Source organism: Corvus hawaiiensis, chromosome 3 (genome assembly GCF_020740725.1).
Source record: "Corvus hawaiiensis isolate bCorHaw1 chromosome 3, bCorHaw1.pri.cur, whole genome shotgun sequence".
Taxonomy (NCBI): domain Eukaryota; kingdom Metazoa; phylum Chordata; class Aves; order Passeriformes; family Corvidae; genus Corvus; species Corvus hawaiiensis.
The window spans coordinates 55240353-55259061 of record NC_063215.1 but is presented as its reverse complement, the minus strand read 5'-3'; positions in this window follow the sequence as shown (position 1 = coordinate 55259061).

Here is an 18709-nt window from a genome sequence, read left to right as displayed (position 1 = left end):
GTCAGTATGATTTAACAGATTCCATGCATCAGGTTCCAAATCTGCAATACTTTATTCTCCTGCCCCTGATTAAGGTCTTGGATCCATACAACTCTCACATTTAATTGCACTGTTCTTGGTTAAGAACACATCTTTAATCAAGTGCTGGGCAGCCCCTGTTAGCACAATCAGATGTTCTAATGAAAGAAAGGAATTGTAGGTGTTGCCAGCAGAGCTCACACAGAGAACAGTTAGAAAGGCAGGCAAGCAGAGGGCTGGAAAATTTTCTGTCTCTTCTCTTTAATCAACTCCCCCTCTCCTGCTGACGTTTTCTGACTCAGTAGAAGCTGCCAAATTGCAGATGGTTGTGGGGCCTGCATGAATCAGAATAAAACAAGGAAGCTAGTATTTGTAGAAGAGATTGGAACAGTAACAAATAAGACTGACCTGATTATTCGAGCATGGTCGGACATAGTGCCAAACTGCATCTTCTGATATTTGTTGTGTGATTTATATATCAGTACATACTGCAGGACACAGTCAAAAAGTGCTGCATCCCTTTTGTGTCTCCTCTGTTGTGAATCTAGTAGTTTTTTGTGCTCTGAACCTCCTGACTTCTGAATTTTTCTGTACTGGTTATATCAAACACTATTTAGAGTGGGCAGCAATACCAGATCCGATAATGTTTGCTTCTATAGCCATAAGTATAGATATTTTGTTGCTAATGTTTTTAATTGCTAGGCAACCAATATTGCATTTTGATAAAGTTGTGCTATTGCACACTGGGACTTGTCATTTCAGCACTGTATCAGTGTATGGAAGTAAAAGAATCACACATTGTTGACAATAGTTGGTTCTTATATTTGCTCTGAGGTCACTTTTGCTACTCTGTCTGATGCTTTGCCAGTGAAGGCCCGTGTTGGAGAAAAAGAATAGGTTCGATTACTGAAGTTTAAAGAATACAGGCAAAAGAGAAGAAAGCTGAGCTGCAGGCAAAAGTCATCAAGCACTGCTTCTGCCCTCCTGACACTCTGGCATCTGACTAAACTCCTCCAGGAGTAGGGCTGCAGCTGCAGTACAAGCCCAGCTAGACCTTGGCAGCACTCAGCAGCTTCATGTACTTTGTGGGAGGGAGGGGAAAAAACCAAAGGAAAACAACACAACTAAGTAACAAAAATAACCCCTGGAAGTAGGAACATGAGATAATTCATTCTGGAGATAACATTTCCCTGATTCTCAGTCACACGAGTATGTATCTATGCACATTGATGGGTTGTCTCTTTCACGTGCTCTGTTTAGAGTGCAGTGACACTGTTCCCACTTTGTAGCTGGAGAGCAGAGGCACAGAGAGACCGACGTTTTAAAGGCATTGAACTGTGTAATTCCAGAGAATTTGTGTGGGATTCTGGTCTCCAAACCAAGTTTCAGCATCTGAAACTATGCCCAGCTATTGTCTTTCATCCCTCCCTGGCCAAACTCAGATTACATGGTAGAGAAGGAAATTGAACCTACGCCTCTCACACCCTCCATTATAGCTACATCCCCAAGACTGGGGTTTGAGCCCTGCATACTTGTTCTGTTACAACTCTGGACAGGACTCTGCTTTAAGCTGTAAATACATTTAACTTGCCTTTCTGCATTAAGGGGAGTCTGCTTTAATGGCAAAATAGGTTAGCCGTGTATGTGGTGAAAATATACATTTTTTTAACCTGCTTTTCTTTCATTTGGGAAAAAAAAACAGGTTAAAAACTTCCTTTCAGGAAGCTGCCTTCATTGTCTTCCTGATTGACTTCTGTCTGCATAATTTTATATGTTTTTAGTCTTGTTTCTTTTTATTCAAAATTTTTTATTCCCAAACATTTTATATCCCAGACTTTTCAAGTATCCATTAAGGGGAATTTTGCTTTGCCTCTAACTATGCTTTGGATTTGTCTCCAATTCTGTTCTCTCAAAATCTGATTAAAAATGTGTTTTGCATAAGAAATTCTCCCTGAATTATCAAAATGACACAGAGCATATTTCATACTGTTCTCCATCACCTTCTTTTTGTAATCTGACATAAATCAGCTGTTGTCATCACTGCTGCAGATTGGGCAGAGGGTTTTTTTGTGGTACCCTATGCCAACACCAAGTTAATTCCTAACATGGATTACAGATGCCCTGGGGCACATCCACACAACGAAGTGGAACTGGGGCACTCGCTGACCTGAGAGATGGTAAGACATCCAATGTCACTTTGCAGTTGTCTTTGCGTCACTTTGACACAGCTTAGTCATGGAATTAACACCTGGGTCTCAGTGAGCCCTGCAGGTTAACGTGGTCCCTCTGAAAGATGATTTTCAAGAAGCTCCAGACATTCATTTGTAGGCAGTGAAATTACCATGTTTGCTTGTTACTTATGTGGTTAGAAAACACACATGCAAAAGAATAAACTTTCCTTTTAGAAACTTGTTATTTTGTTTTGCATAGCAGTGGCCAGCACATGCTAATATGAGACCAAACCACAGACTAAATGACATGTTTCTTTCTGCAGACAAATTTAACTTGCATTGAAGTCTATGGGAGTTTTGCCAATGACTAGTGGAAATACTAGCAGTTCCTTAGGGTCAAACAAAGAGCACAACACTATCAGGAAAAAAATAGCTGAAAGCTGCACTTGAAACATATATGTAAAAGTCCTGCTTGTAAGAACTTCACTGGCTGGACTTGCATAGCTGCTCAGGAGCAGTCTCCAAACTGTGAGGAAATTAGTATGATACAGTTCCATCAAGGTTTCCAGCTTTTCTAGTAAAATATGACCCTCTCTCCCTTTAAAGACAATGATAATTAAAGAATGCAAATGCAGTACACGGAATCTGATTGCTTAGACCTTTATCCTGTTTAGTGCTCCTGATCCCTGGATTTATTTAGGAAGTGTTTAAGTGGATAAAATTGTTTCGGGAAGTGAACTGTTCTCTTAGATTACCAGAGTGTATTTCATATTCTGCCAAGGTAGGGTTCCAAAAAAGATGCCCTCTAAAATAGGGTAGATGAAATAAAGTAGGAGTGTAATCATATGCTGGGTAATTGTTTAAAAACATCAAAATATTAAGAGACATGCATTTTAATGTGAGAAATAAATGTAGTTGAGTACTTTTTGGAGGCATCAGGGGAGATTTGGACTGCATTGTGTCAGACACATATAAACATACATTAATCAGAACTTGTGGTCATGAAAAGTATGCAGCATTAAAGCAATGAGATAGAGCCTATCCATAAGAATGGGTGAGAAAGGGTTTATCCTTGTGCTGAAAGTTTCTATTGCAGTCTGAGTGAGATAGAAACTATCATTGGGATTGTTATAATCAAAATAAGTGTAACTACTGAAGATTCAAATGCTCTAGTGCAATTTATCACACCAAGAGGCATCCTACACCTTACATTTCTTGTGACTGTGCAAATATTAAGAACCTTTTTACTGCTACCTGTGAGCTCATAGGTTCACCAAGTTCAAGGTCAGCAATGACTCATTTCTGCATGCCTAGGTCATAGCAGAGGTACTAAGTATGGTCTGGTATTGGAAGTATCAGGTCTGACCACCTCCTAACATTGCATGTTTACATATTTACCCTGGTGATTCTATTTCCACAGCAGCGCTCATTCTGTCTCTGTGGGTCTCAGTATGGCCTGTGAAACTGGATAGCTTTGTCAGAAATGGAGGAGGAAGATGTGACCAACTGAGCATGAGAATCAAGTACACCTGATGCTATGTAAAATGTTACATCTGCAAAGCTTTGGGCAAGCAGTGATTTGGTAATGTGAATTCACATTTTGTGTCAGAATAACCACTGGGCAATCCACACACAAGTGTAACTTGGTACCTCATGCTTGCTTGGACTACTTGAGTAATACAAAGCCATTACAAAAGGGAAAAAACCCCAACTTTTGGCAAAATGTACATCCCCATAATGCACAGTTTCCGTGGAAATCAGATTTCAGACATTAGCAACTTCCCAGGACACAGTCAGAGTCCATAATCTCAACAGCCAAGAGGCACAGACAAGAGCAAGCCAAACTCACCTTTCTCAAAGGCAAAGTTATTTTGGGATCCACCCTGACTGGGTCAGGCTGATGGGTATTTCCAGATCCTGGTTTCTGATGTCTGTAGCTCACTAAGTGCAGTGTGTTTTCTCCCACCAAAGAATAACTGTGTCCAAGAGATAAATGGGGCTGCCTTATATTTTGCTATTGACTGCTACCTCTTTCTCTCACTGAATCTCAGTCTATCTCTTGTCATGTTTCTCTGGCAGTTTTTTTAAAAAAAGCAAGCAAGCACAAGCAAGTTTCTTAAAATTTTTGCTTTTGTGAGACAAAAGGAACTTGATACTATTAGTTGCTGTAGGCAACCTCCATATAGATGTGAATGCTCTCCTGGAGCACCAAAGGTGTTCTGCCTCCTGGCTTTTCACCTTTCAAGAAGTTATCCTCACTGGCTGTCAGAAAGCATTAAGTGCTCTGGAGAAACCAGGGATGTAAATGCACTATGAAAAATAGATGCATCAAATTATAATAATTACCATTGTACTTACCATATTGCAGCACAAAATTGAATATTTTTGGTTTGGTTTGTTTTTTTGTAAAGCTTTCGTTATGTTTTTTATATCTATTAGGAAACAGAGATAAAGCATCTTTTCTCAGTGTTTCTCATTCCTGAAGAGGAAAAATGGCTGAAAGTTGAAAATATGTGCTTCTCCCAGGTCCAGTTCTCATTAAGTACACGGTATTTGGATTTTATTTCTTCATGTTCTGAGTATCTGAAGTCTGCTGATTGATTTGTGAAGGTTTTCCTCAAGCTCACATGGACATGAGATCTCTGCCACACTACTGAATTGCTGGTTAATTCCCATGTGTCACACATGACCTGGGTGTCTCTAGTAATTCTCTATGTACCAGTTGCTAGTATCCTATAGACACAAAGTAATGCAAAACAGCTCAGACCATGGAGAAAACAAAAAATGAAATCCAAGGCCTACAGCCAGACCTAACAATACAGGGCTTAGGGATTTTGGGTTGTTCTCCCCTCTCTACCATTCATCTGCTCTGCAACTTTGGACAAGTCACTTTGTCATCTTTCTTTCTTTCTTCACTTTTATTCTCTCTCTCATTTACTTAGGTTAAAAGAACTTGAAGGATCATATGTACTTGGGATCTTTACACTTTCTCCATACAAAGAATTCATAAGCTTGTTGGGGTTTGCATCCAGCTAGGATATGAACCTTTTTGTTCCTACCGCCTTAGAGAGCACTCTTGTGAAGGACACTTACAGGTAAGTGGTGCAAGTTCAGTGAAGGGATTAAATATTAACTGAAGCAAGAGCAGTCAATGGTGCAGTGCCTGAGGGCAGAAAACAATAGCCATTAGCCTCAAATATTTCTAAGTGAATCTGACTCCTAACAAAACCACTGCTGTGACTCACAGCTGTTATGCCATGTAAATACTTTTCTCAGAGACAATAAAATATAATTGGAGTCAGCTTGTTGTTATTGATTAGAACATAATGCGTTAGAGAGCATCCTTTTGCTTGCACTCTATTTATAGGCCCTGCATCATGGAACAGTCGTTACAGCTTTTCCATCCTCACTGCATAATCGTGAACAAAGCATTAAACATGCATTCCAGTTAGCCCCCTAACTTGAGCCTGTCAAAAGTGACAGGGGGTAAAGTCAGCCAGACAATATAATATTTAGCATTCCTGTAAGAATCTACACAGATAGAGTGAAATCCGGGGGGAAATGGGTGTGATTTAGCAAGGGAGGTTAGCTTTCTCTCTATGGGGTGTGCTACACGTTGAAGACGTGGTATGTATGTTTACACTGCCAAAAACTTTACAGGGCAGATGGCACTATGTCAGTATTTTATCCCTGCAAAAGTGGCTCTGTGCCCAGCTCTGCAGCTTTTCTTCCACTCCCTCCAGGAATCTGCAGTCCCAGGAGAGCCTTTCTTAAGGAGGCTTGCAGTGGAAAACAAGGCTTGTGCTCTGCCAGACCCAATTCACTTTAAATTGTAGCCAACTGAATGAGGTGCAAGCTAACAGGCACACAAGCAGGAAAGTACCTTTAGGCTAACGCAATGCAGCTGCACGCACAGCTAGAGAGAAACTACTGTGCTAGCAAAATACTCTTCCTACCCCTTGCTTTGAGTGCCATGGAGGGTTCAACTTTGAGACTGCTGCCTTCAGAGCTGTTTCTGCGGGGTGGTAATAGTGCAGGACCACAGGAAGCCTCTGATTTAAAGTCTGCTTTCTGCAGGGGTGCAGAAAGTGGCCATCTGAAGAATGAGGTTTATACAGGCCAAGACTGATACTGTGGCAGCATGATGCATTCCCTGGAAAAATAGCAATTGTAGTGCTCTTGAACAAGTCCCTTTGGTCTAAAGTTTGGCGTAACTTCCCACAGCCCCAAGGGTGAGGTTACTGTCATACAAAGCCCTCCTTCCTGACAGGAAGCAGGTAGTTAACAACCAAGGTCCCACCTGGGCAAAGCACATGAGCATATGATTAACTGTGTGAAGTTAAATTCCTGCCCAACTAGTTCACTGAACTGGAGCCAAAGGATGGAAAAGGTGATAGCAAAGGCAACATTCCACAGAAAATGCGGAAAACAAAAAAAAGAAGCAAGTTACTGGAAACACGACAATCCTTAGGAATTCCTATACTCCAATGGAGTCCTTCTTTTGTCCCTGGTTGCAGCCTAGCACATCCATAGTGTGTTGGAGCAATTCACCCTGGAGGGGTCTCTATTTCAGTGGAAATTATTTTAGGAGTGTCACTTATTCTGATTGCTAGTAGTGATTGCTGGTAGTAATTGTGTAGTTTTCTGGCAGAGAAAGTGAGTAGTACTTAAAAGTGGGTAGCAAACAGCAGTGGAAGACCTACAATAAATGCTGCTGTTTACTAGCTATGAACAAATACAGTTTGCTCCAGACTGTGCATCCTTCAGCTAGAGCAGACCCCAGACCTCTGGGCACCACAAAGCAATGAGGACCTGCTATGAATAGACACTGAAGGCTGTTTTGAGAGTCTTCTGAAGGTACTAAATGTTTTTTTCAAGACTAGATCTTTCATTTGTCCTTCACGGTATGACACAACAGGAAATTCTATTGCTATGATATATTAACTTGGATATTTTAGTCCTGGCTGTCATTTTGAGCAAAACAGACAGTAAAAGCACCAATCAAGTTGAAACAGAATTTATGTCTACTTCAAGGTGTTTCACATTTGCTGCTGTGGGTAAAAGGTGCCAAAGGCAGATGCATTTCTCAGTGACATGTTTGTCTGCCTGAGTCCCCTGCAGCCTCAATGGTGTCTGGGAGCAGACCATGGAGCAGTGCAGCAGTGCTCCTGCCTCTTCCCTGCAAAACTTTCATCGCACACTTTCAGTGGCAGTGGTCCCCCATAAGCTTCTAGTTGTTGTCTCACGTATCTCCAGAGTGTAAGTAAGCAAATTAAATATCTAGAGGAAAGAATGCATATTGTTCCCAATGTACAGGGTAAAGTGCAGGAGGGAGTGAAGGAATGGGCAAAGAATGATGGATTATCTCATATCAGATTCCTGTGGGCCTCAGGAGAATATGTGGATCCCACTCCGCACCACTACATGTGGTCCTTGAAGTTAAGTTGAGCAGCCAGAAGACCCATCTGAAAGATTAGCATAATCTGTGTCTGCAAGGAATGGTTTGATGATAGAAGTATCTTGTGAAAATGTAGGCACTGTCCTTTGGACCATGTGGTGTGCGATATGAGTTTGATCTTAAACACTATATTGTATCCATAGGGGGTCTATAGCAGCACAAGGTCGTGATGGATAGCACACCCAAATTGCTGTACAGCAAGGGCAGGATCAGTGCAAACCCACAAGCTTTGACAGGGCCACTGGCCAAAGGATATACATTATCTCCAAGGCATGATGAGAGATGCCATTGAGTTTTTATGGGCCAGGGCTGGGTTGTCTTCATGGCTGTTACCTCAGACCAACCAAAGCTGTCAAACCCAGTAGAATCTGCTGCCCCAGTGCTTGACACAGAGGACATTGTCCAACAAAAGCTGAATTGTTCATAAGGTGCTCCCCAAGAACCTCCTTCTTGTGCCTGAATTCATGTGGAAAGGGAGAACAAAAATCCCTGAGGGATTTCTGTCCTGCTGCTGCTTCCCTGGCACAAGACAGGCTGATGGGCATCAGAGCACGCAGGCATTGAACGAAAGAGGAGATCACCACAAAAGGAAGCCAAAAGATCAGGCGCTGCTCCAGGCATGGCTGCTGATATATAAAATATAATCCAGCTGGCATGCAAAACCTGGTAGCTGCCAAACATATCCCATGAAGAGCTCAGGGTGGTCTCCAGGGCTGGACCATTGAAAGGAAAAAAATGCACTAAAGGCAGCAAGATGGGGGAATGTTGCCAAGTCAGGACAAAAGTCACGTGTGTGCCAGTTTCCATGCTTGTGAGGACAGCTCTGCTGTGCCTGCGAGAAAGGACCTACCCATGGGCATGGGCACACATACACAGGCACATGCTCAGCTCAGGCACACACATCCCAAGGTGCCTCGGACTCACATTGCCCTGCGATACCACCAGTATCAGATGGTGCTGCTGACTCAGAGTGCAGCCTGTGCTGCTGCCGAAGGGGACTTTACTCCCAGCCGTGCATTCCTAGGGCTAGTGCTTGTGTTCCCTCCTGGCAGGCAGGATCCAGGAAAAGGTGCAGCTGAAAACTGACCCAGAGGAAAAAAAATGACTCATGTTCAGCCTGACTCAGTTTGCCATGGTCTCTACTTCTGCTGGTGACAGTGCAAGGGACGCTTTGGACAAGTGCAGCAGGGCCAGTCTTGTCCCTTTTGGTGACAGTGTGAAATCAGATCTGTGCACATGAAATCCCAGACTGGTTCATACAGGTCAGACTTAGACCAGCATTCAAAGGTTTGTTTCAAGGAGACTGTTTCTCTGGACTGTTCTTTTAGACTGAAATAGAAAGAAGCATTAGTCTTGTGGCCTGCCACGCCAGCGAGCTCTTTGCCCAGTTTCTGTGCCTCCCAGGAAGACCCATGATCCTTCCTCTTTTGTTTTTGCTATCAACATACATTTGTCTTTAGCTCATATGCTCATCCAAAGCTTGTGACTCAGCAGACTTCAGCACCACAACATGCTGTGCAGCCTTCACTGGTTGCTCCTCTTGTTTTCATGAGGTTTTGCTAATGGCAGCTGGTGTCTGCTCCCGTTGAGTCAGGAGAAGTGCCCACCACATCTCTGTTTTGCAGTCGTGTCTCTCAAGCAGTCTTGTAGAGACAGTCAAAACTGTCAGGACTTGTGCACTCTTGAAGATAGATCTTCCAGAGGTTGATTTCCTGATGTTTAACCCCTGCATCAGAACCTTGTGGTGGGAGGGGGAGCAGACCTCTCTCCCTCTCATCTAAAAGGCCACAATTCGTTCCGACACAACAAGCATGTTCATGATCTACACGAGGCTCAGTCCTGCAAGTCTGCTCTGGGCATCCCTGTGGTTAATACTTGTATTTGTATTTGTGTATTTTTCTGCTCTTCAAGTTTTTATATTCTGGTTTTCTTTTTCATTTGTACATGCCTGGTCAAATAATTTTCTCTTTATGCTATGCTTTCTTACTTTCCATTCTGCTTTTGTCTACCAGGGATGTGTCATTTCATGTTGCTCCCCTCACTATTTACATGTGCAGCCCTGCATACCTCTCTCCCTGCATGCCCATTCATTTGCTACTGCCTTGGCTCTGACTGGTTGCCCAGTCTCTTGGAGCTGTTTTGAACTGGAGCAAAACTGTGTGCACACTTGGAATGTCAGTACGTGCACAGACTTGAGATTGCCAGTAATGGTCAGTCAGAGGCCAGAGAACTTCCCAGAAATTCAAACCAGCTAGAGCCAATAGTTTTTGATAATAAACTATGTCAATAAAGAAAATAATATCGGAAATTTAGAAGCATGTATGTTTACTCTTCCAATATTTTCAATTTTTCCTACTCTCTTCTAGAAAGACATAAATGTATGAATTAATGATCAGCTCTGGCCCTCCAAATACTAGAAATTAACTTCATGGAGTGCATTATCTGAGCAGAGCACTCTGACAGTGTGTGTACACGTGGCTACTCATGTGACAGCCATGTGACAGTGTGGTTTCACCAAAGGTGATAGATACAAGCCTTGCATTTTATCAGATCAGATTTCCCCTAAAAAATGGTTGAGTTCTTGAACACAGAAATATCCTAAATGCAGACATTTGCATTTTCAGGATTTTTCAGTCTTCATGCATCCAAAAATAATAATTAAAAAAGTAATCCCCAAATCGCTGAACCAAAAATACTGCTACAAAAAATGCATTTTTATTTTCTGTGTTTTCCAGTGCCTGCCCAGTGTTCCCCTCTCCTACACTATCAAGCCTCACGCCAACCTGCTAGACTATCTTTCTTGTAAAAAAGTGATATGGGAATGAAGGTGGTGAGTGGCACTGGAAATACATACTATGCCTGATTGGAATCCTTGTGTGTGACAGAATAATGAAAGCATACATCTGTCCTCAGTGTTCTGATAACTCATCAGTTATTTGCATTGCACTCCAAAATTCTGTGGTAGCAGGCAGGGCTCTGTGGTTACCCCTAGCAGTAGTAGCAGGAGTGGTTTTAGCCATGCAAGAGCGACTGCTTTGGTGGCTGAATGCAACACCGTGCCCACTGCCATTGGGCCAAAACCTCAAAAGTTCAAAGGTATTTTGTGGGTCATGTTACTTTGGCCACTTCTCCCCATATAATATCGAAATCTTGTGTGTTTTTTGGAAGAGGCAGCTTCCCTTAATCCATCAGGATTATTTCCATTACAAACAAACCTCTCATGGTAGATCTGGAGCCTGTGCTGCCTTGTGCCTGTTGGCTCTGACAGCAATTCCCCATGTCAGGGTGGGGGTGGAAAGTGAGTGTCAACACTCCAGCACAGCAACAGCCCCCCTGGAAGCCACTCAGATCTCACAGATCTCACATCCTATGCCACATTGGTGCCAGGCCCATCAAAGCTTGAGCTAATGCAAGGGGAGAGTGATGGAGCACTGCTGGGTGGGGACCCCAGCTCTGGCAGCAACCAAAGAAGGGACAAGAGAGGGCTGAAGGTGGTGGATGGAGGCAATGAGGAGTGAGAGGGGGAGCTCCACAAGGAAAGGACCCAGGAAGATAAAAGGCCATAGAGTGGGATGTTGGAGGGCAGCTGAGCAGAGGGATGGAGAGCTGGGGGACACGGTAAGGAAGAGGGTAGGAAGAGGAAAAGATGGTTACATGGGAAACCATGGAAAGGGGGACAGAAGAGGGGAAATAAAGAAAGAGGACTATTTCAGTCACCCAGAAGGGAAATCAGGTGCTGGGAAAGGTAAGGAATTGTCCGAGGTGACAGAGGTACCTGGGGAGAAGACCAGCAGGAGGGACAGCATGAGGACTGGCAGGAAAGCTGTGGGCAAAAGAGAAAAGGTAATGGGGAGAAGGTGGAGGGAGGCTGGACTTTGCGTAAGAACAATCAGAAGAAGAAAAAGGGAAAGGATACATGCAGGACATTAGAGTAATAGGATAAATAAAGAAGGAAGGTGAAGAAGCAAGGAACTGCCCAGGACTTCTAGAAACTTCGGTTTATGTAGAGCTGTTCCAGCCCAGCTTTTGAGGGTGACTCTCAGGACAGACTCAGGAACCTGTGTTAAACAAACTCTGATTTTTGGAAACTTCCTTCCAATAGTAATGAAGCAGAATGCTTGAAAACTGGCACATTTCCTATTTCACAGAGATGGAAGGAAAGAAAAAGAATAGTCTTGTCCATAAAGGCAGTAATTACAACCACATGCTCTTAAAGCAGAACTATTTTTAAAAGATCATTCTAATATTTTTTGTTTATTAACTGTCTCTGGGCAGGATAAGTGTAGTAAGTGTAATATGGAATTAAGCAAGCTGTGTTTGTAGTACTGCGTGCTGATGGATGGAGTAGTGCTTGGATGCTGTACATACATGCCTGTGCTGTGCATCACTGGGTAGCAGGTAGGGAGCCAAGATGCAGTTTCTCCAGTGGATTTAGCCAGCCTGGTATTGCAGTGCTGCTGGATGGGCTGCACTCCCAGAGTGAGAGCTAAGGGGAGGAGGAGACTCTCCTGGAACGGGAGCAATGTCTCCCCACCCTGCCTGGGTGACCAGAGGCCCCTGCCAGGCACGGGCCAGCTGGAAAGGAGCTGGTTTCCAGCCACTTCCAACTGGCTTGGCTTCTCCTGCCTCACAGGCTGAACCAAGGCAAGGGAATTCAGCCCCTAAAGCATCCAATTCTGCGTCCACCAATACTGCCAAATTCACGGAGCAGAGGCTTTATTGCATGCAAGCAGTGCTGTGACAGCAAGGCTGAGACCGGGGCGGGGGGAAGTTTTTCCATCAGCTGTGTTGCTGTCGTGTGTTACCTGACAGTGTGATGCTGCTTTTAATCTCTCATATGCTCCTTAAACTGAGTGTTTGAATTCCATCTATTCAGTTCACAGCTTGCCCCATTCCTCACACAGGGAAGGAAAGGCTGCACACAAAAAGAGATGCACGTGGCAATGCTGGTGGGTTTTTTTGGCTCATTCCTGCAGCTGCTGTCCCTGCAGGCTCTCAGCTGAAGCCCAGAGGGGAGAAGGAGGGTGGCAGGAGGGTGCAGCCATGGTTGCAGCGCAGAGGCAAGTCAGCCTGATGGACTGTAGGAGCTCTGCCACTGGCATCAGTCCGTGCCACGTGTGCTTCCACCCCATACCCTGCAACCCGCCCTCTCCGTGCCCCCACCTCACCGCTGGGGTGTACCAAGGACAGACAGTGAGTGCGGCTGATCACAGGCTGGACAAACCCTTCCCTGTCTGGTCCTGCCGCCTGCGTGGAAAGCCACGCGCCAGCTGTGCCAGTGCCTTTCTGCAACTGCCCATGGGGATGTACATCCCTAAAAAAAGCTGCTGTGTTTTAGCACCCCAGAGCAGAGGCTGCTGCTGAACGAGTTCAGCAGATGGCACAGGCTGACACCAGGCGCTGGAGCTCTCCTCCTAAGGAATTTCTCTGTGCTAAAGTGTGCTTAAAGCTTTAAAAATCATTAGCAAACACAGCAGCTAAGTACACTCTCCCTGCATTTTAAATATCTTGTTTACTGCATGCGGCATTGAAAAGCCACATTTTGATGTCATGTTCAAAGAGGTGTGTATGTCGGTGCGCAGCGAGGGTGCGGCCGCCCTGCAGACATACTAGAGGGCTGGTGAAAACCTGCCTGTGGTGCTGCATGAGGAGGCATTTGCCCACAGCAGCGACTCCTTTAAAGACAGCAGGAAAGTAAAATTCTGTAAAAATCAGATGACCCAAGCAGCAAGCTCCTTTAGATATCCAGTGGGAAGAAATGGCATTTGTTCCATGAAAATGTCATGAAAATCACTGAACAATGTTTAAACAGAGCATGGATCTAATGAGCTCTATGGAACAAGAGAAAAATTAGTATGAATACCAAGAATAAAAATTCTCAGCATATTTAGCTCTTGAAAATCTCTGCTTACAGATGTGAAAACAGCTTTGTTCATAACTGTCAAGGTTATAATGTCATAAAACAAACTTCCTGAGATATTAATCTGGTTTTATAGGTCTTTCCTTACTGATATAAGTGTTCTTGGAAAATGGTCTGGGCTCTGGCATCTCATTAGAAATGGAGATGTAGTGACTGAAACAGACTGTAAACAACCCTGTGTACGACCAGGCTCTGTCTTTGCCACGGCCCATGTTGTGATACTCTGTTCATGCACATGCTTGTTAGGACCCTGTTTTTCAGAGATGCTGATAACAAGCAATTCCTGCTCATGTCAGGAATGTTTCTGGATGCAGAAAGATTTTAAGAATTAAAAATCAGGTTAAATGCAGTTTTCTGTTTTGCTGTTTCCATTTCAGTATCTCAAGAACACCACGTTGGTATAATGTGGACCAGCATGAACCTGCTCCCTGCTTCCCTGCTCTGTGCTAACATGTTGCTACTCGTTACTATAGTTATATTGATTATTTTTAATAGACTAGGGAATTGCTGTGGAAACTGCCAGTCCATTTCTTCTCCTTCTGCATCCCGGTATCTCCAATTAGCTCATAAATGTACTCTGAACTAGGTGTCTCTCATGGCAGCATCTGGGGTCAGCTGCGTGCATCATTCTTGAGGGGTTCACAGAAGGAAAAACAAGCTAAGGAAAGTGAGAAAGAAAGGTCTTCTACCAGTGGGAAATGCCTGGTGCTCTGAGCACAGAGTAAGTTGGAAAGCACTGGGCTAGCTCTGCTTCTCTTCAGCAAGGAGTGCCTGTGAGTTTACATGCTTCAGCTTTGCCAGAGTGTGCTATAGAGCTGTCATTGTTTCTCTTATTAGCTTGATAGCTTGTATGAGCTATATGGCCATATATAGCTGACATGGACCTTAGCTGTACTTTCTGTGGACTTTTGCTTGTTGGTTAATGCATGACTACCTGCCAAGCCAGGAACTCCCTGGGAAGTACAGGCATAAGCAAATGACAACAGAACTATTTGCACATGGAACAGCCTGGGAAATTCCCAGATACTCCGAGGTTTAATAAAAGTAAAATACTATTTGTATGGCACAAGGCCTGAAGCAGAGGACAGCTTCACTCTTCAGGCTAGTTTAATACCAGGAAAAGCTATCTGCATTCCGCAATAGATCATAAAATGATAGGAAACAGAGATGGAAGCAGCTTCAGGAAGAATCTCAAATATCAAGGCAAGATCAGCCAGACTTGAACTGCCTCAGAGAGCTCCCTTCCCATGCTTCCTTATCACTGATATTGGGAGACTTTTCTCCAAAAGCTAAACAGGACATCTGACATCACATTTGTTTTAAAACACTCCCTTCTTGTCTTACCTGTTATTTCTCTGGAGAATTGTTTTTTCCTTTCTCCCCACAGCTTTTGCTTTCATGTCTCCCTGGCCTTTGCACCAAAGATCCCACTCCAGGGCAGTCCTGTCCATATTGGTTATGCAGAAAATGATGGTCAGAAGGGTCCCTGCTGTAGAAAGGTCCTGCACGAACTTCAGACAAGACCTTTGTTCAGACTTATTTACTGCATTTACGCCATCAATGCTGTCAGAGCCAGAAGGACATAAAAAACTGCCTGCTCAGGATATTCTCTGTGCAAGCACACACACCCCCACACACTGCAGAGCCTCTACCAAGACAACCCATATTTTTGCTGGCTTTTGGATTCTTTGCATAAAAATTGCAAACTTTCAAGGTCAGGGAAATGGGGAGAGAGCATACAGGACCGGATAAAGTGGTGGCTTGTTCTCTTGGATTATCATAGAAGGGTGATCTGCAGTATTTTCACTGTGGTAAGTGTATCAGAACATTCAAAACACATGGGAATAGCTAAAAAATTAATTCGATCTCAGCCAGACCAGCTTGCAACACAAATATTTTTTCCTACTGTCAAAATGTGATTGGATGCTTTATTTTATTTGTGAGAAAGGACTGAGTGGGCATCTCAAATGGATTAATTTCCCTTCTTACATAAACTTAAAAAATTGCCCACAGAGATAATCTATATGAAAATTTTCATGTGGTAACAACTTTATCCCTTAAATTTTATCTTTTTTTTTTTTTAATTCTAAAAATCCATCTTTACAATAAATCAGAGCTGTGGGGTTGTGTAATTTTGGTTTTCCTTCTAATTACAAAAGCAGTGTCCCAGGGTTGGCAAAGACTTTTATGCACTCACCTCCATGAACTAGTACAGCGCCTGCTTTGACCAGTGCCATTGTATTCAATGTCCTGATCTTTTTTATTTATTTCTTATAGAGGGCACAACAGCTAAATAAAATTTCAGATGTTGCATTGTCAGTGAAAGCCTTTCCATCTCTCTCTGCCCTGCACTGCTTTTCTTCATCACCCATTCTCACCCCCACACCGGCATTGCCAGGCAGGGATTTGGGAAAGGGTGCAGCCCACCAGTGGAGAGAGGCAAGAAGAGAAGGAAGGAGCTGGTGTGTTTTCATGGATAAGGCTGCAAAAAACGTGTAAGACTAGGAAAGTCTAGGATTCTAGTACTGGGTCAAAAGCTTTCCAGCTTCCTGAAACCAATCTGACAGTAATAAACTCTCCATTTCACATTTATTCAAAGGACATTGACAGGTTCAGCTTTTATCAGTGTTTTAACTTCACACCACATCAGGTACTTCCTGTTCTCCCTCATATGAAGCTCATGTGAAAGCTTCAGGCTGCCAGAAACCACTGCAATGGGCTTGGGCTAATTTGGCAGGAAGGTGATTGTTTGATCTCATTTGTCCTCTTTGGACAGGTTGTCCTCAGGTCTGGTACTAACTATCATGAAACCACAGTCTTGAGAGAAGGCACATGCTGTGACTGGAGAGTTAGAGCACAAGATCAGTGAAAGGGAGAATGAAGGAATGGAAAAAAAGGAGAAGAACAGAAGAGGTAAAGATGCTCAACATTCCCAGGGAATAAATAAAGCAGTGGACCACTAAATTCTAGATAAAATTCTTTGGGGATAAGTACCCAAAACAGGCACGGGGAGGGGAGAGAATAAGGCCTGATATTTGGATGAACCCTTAAGCTAAAGTACTTCCTACACAAGGATGACCTCAAAAGAGGCAACATATGAGGTGGGTAAACACTCCTTATCCCATTTTATGGGTGAGGAGGTGAAGATTGGCATAGGTGGGTGGTGGGGTTGTCCAGCACCTTGCAGGAAACCCTGGAAAATTCTAGGCAGCTCTCTCAAGCCCTTGCAGGTGTCCCCTTTCCAGATGGAAGATGAGGAGCCATGGTGACCAGTTTCTGCTTCCTGCAAGAAGATGTCCAGCTTGCTGGCATGGCCAGAGGTGGCACAGCTGAGGGCAAAGGGCTGAGGAACCAAAGAATCCACATTTCCATCTCCCTCATGAGCACGACTCCTGGCAAGTCTTCCCAGCTTTCAATATATGCTAGCAAAGACAAAAACTGTGTCAAAGGGTAAACAGCTTCATGGTTAAACAAGCCATGAACTTTCCAAGATATGATAACCTCATCCAAAATGTGTTCTGACAGGTGGTCTTTTGTCTTTCTTCACATACTTCTGCTCCTGAGGACCTCCTATGGCAGAATCAGAAACAGAAGTGAAAACAAGCTCTTCAATCTCCAAGTACATCACATTGTTCCTTAAAGGAGTTTGTCCCATAGCAACACTTGGCTTAAATTCACATGAAACTACTTTTCAATTTAGCACATCTCTGTCTCAGTGTTTTCTGTCTGAGTTTTGTAGGGAGGACTCAGAAGCTGAGATCCCAGCATGGTATGGGCTAAGGGGAAAAAGAACAGCTGAGCACACCAATACATTAAAAATAGACATGTTAGCTATGCCTGAAAGGGACAGGGCTCTGCAACCATGCTGTCTGGCTCAGCATTCCCCTCAGATCAAAAAACCAGAAGCAGAAGGGAGGAACTCACTCTTTCTACATGGTTTCACTCATATCCTGCTGGGGACAGATCCCATTTCTTTAACAATGCGGATCTGGCTAAAGAGGAGCCAGAACAGTAAATATTGATGGGTACAGAGATCATAAAGCACTGCTCATTTTTGTTTTCTTGAAGTATTATATAGAAGCAATAGTAAGTGGGTCTCTTGTCTCTTTTAAATGTCTCCAGGGAAATGTGAGGGTTCCCTGATTTTTTGTTTTAATTGGGTGAAGATGAAGAATGGAAGATGGAATTATTAGTCTGGAGCTCAGCATGCTCGAAAAAGAGCATTTCTGGGCTGGGATGTTCTTGAGAGAGTACTTATGGATACCTAGGAGATTTTCATGGCATTCATCTGGAATTTGCCTTTCCTCCCTTTATCTTATCCCCTTTGGGGAGATTTTCACAGAACTGCATGAGCAATTCTTACAGGAGAGCTAAAGTAATTTCTTCCTGCTTCTTTTATGTAACTGGCAGAACATTTAACTGTTTGATTGCTATTGATATCATTGACTTCGGAATTAGACACCTAAGTATTTTTGGGATTTGAGCCAAACCTTTGTGAAGAGATCTCCTTTTTGCATTTATAAAGTTTGTGGTCAGTCTCTGTACAGTTAGGTGCCAAAATCTGCCTTGAATCTGAGTGTTCTCAGTCATACACCCCATATTCCTTTGCCAAACTTGCAAGGACAAAATCTACCCCTCACTGTTAAAGCTGTAGGCTGTACATCCTGATCCTCCTCTGCTCCCATCCAGGTCATAGGGTGAGAGCCACTCCATGTCCTGGCAGCTCAGGCAGGATGTGAAATGGGGATATGTGGGGATGTTCATCAGAGGAAGAAATTTGCTCAGATGTAAGTTAGGCCAAACAGAAGCCTAAGAAATGCAATCCCCAAAGCAAACAAAATGCAGCTGGATGCAATTACTGGAGTGAGCTCTGTCCATTCTCTGGCTGCCTTGGGTTCTTGCACCACCAGTAGTCACTAATGGAGCTTTTTGACATCAGAAAAAGAAACCAGTCACTTCAGCCCTACTTTGGCTGGCTTTAAAGCATGTGCTTTCTTGCACTGTTTCTACAGAATGGATCTTGAAAGATGTTTTGGCTTTGACAGCCCTTTTTGAAAAGCTCAGCTGACCTTTCCTGAGAGCTAAGACAGAAGTGAGCTGCCTGCATCATTTCCCCCTCACTCCTTGACAGCTCCATAAAAA